General features: G+C 49.1%; 1 pseudogene; it reads left to right on the plus strand.

Annotated features, from left to right (window-relative positions):
- Window positions 1-420: 420 nt before the first annotated feature.
- Window positions 421-1,198, plus strand: LOC101575245 (annotated as a pseudogene).
- The last annotated feature ends 6 nt before the right edge of the window (window positions 1,199-1,204 follow it).

Consider the following 1,204-nt stretch of genomic DNA (forward strand, 5'->3'; position numbering starts at 1 on the left):
CAAAACTGAACTGTTTGTGTGACAGTGCTTACAGTAACTTCGGCAAGCCAGATTTCACAATTCAAATACCACCATCCGCTCCGACCTAGCTGAGCTTCAGACCCCTGGAGGCCCCTCCTGTGAGCCTCCAGGCAGTCTTCCAGAGAGGCTTCCTTTGAGACATTGGCATTCAGAGCCATTTTGAGACATTGGCATTCAGGTTCTTCTACTGCTGATGTTCATGGCCCAAATTCCTCTCTGTGACTTGACAGCTACAACATGATTTTCCAAAGCTACAAAATCTTGAGACAGTCTAGAAACTTTCTCTTTGAAAATTAAAGGTGGTAAAACTCCATTATTACTGCATCCTTGGCTCCTCACATTTATTATTGACTATTTGCATTTAAAAAAATAGTATAATTACAAAGGAATTAAAAATAAAATGATGGGTACTGCCCCGCTGGCGTTGCGGAAGTGGAGATGGCGGAGCTTTACGTGAAGCCGGGCAATAAGGAACGAGGCTGGAACGACCCGCCGCACTTCTCTTACGGGCCGACTGGTGGACCCAAGCGCACGCCGCTCACTAAGAGGGTCGCCGCCCCCCAGGATGGATCCCCTAGAGTTGCTGCCTCAGAGACTTCTGGGCCCCCTCCAATGGGGCCTCCACCTCCTTCAAGTAAGGCTCCTAGGCTCCCACCTGTATGGAGCTGCCCTGCCTCCAGTGTGGAACCCATGGATTTCCCAGTCATTGAATCTGAGGCTTTGATAGAGGATGTGCTAAGACCTTTGGAACGAGCATTGGAGGATTGCCGTGGTCATACAAGGAAACAGGTATGTGATGACATCAGCAGACGACTGGCATTGCTTCAAGAACAATGGGCAGGAGGAAAGTTGTCAACTCCTGTAAAGAAGAGGATGGCACTACTGGTGCAATAGCTTTCAAGCCATCAGTGGGATGCAGCAGATGACATCCACCGCTCACTCATGGTTGGCCATGTGACTGAGGTCAGTCAGTGGATGGTGGGAGTTAAAAGATTAATTGCAGAAAAAAGGAGTCTGTCTTCAGAGGAAGAGACAAATGAAGAGAAATCTGAAGGAGCAGCTGAGAACCAGACCATTCTAGGCTTCCAAGAGGCTCTGTAAACCTGCAGATTCCCCAGACTCACACCATCTGCTAGGCCTTGGTGCGGGAGGTCTTCTCACTTGGCTCCCTTTTACCACCTGA

This window comes from Octodon degus, unplaced genomic scaffold (assembly GCF_000260255.1).
Source record: "Octodon degus isolate 3935 unplaced genomic scaffold, OctDeg1.0 scaffold00150, whole genome shotgun sequence".
Classification (NCBI taxonomy): domain Eukaryota; kingdom Metazoa; phylum Chordata; class Mammalia; order Rodentia; family Octodontidae; genus Octodon; species Octodon degus.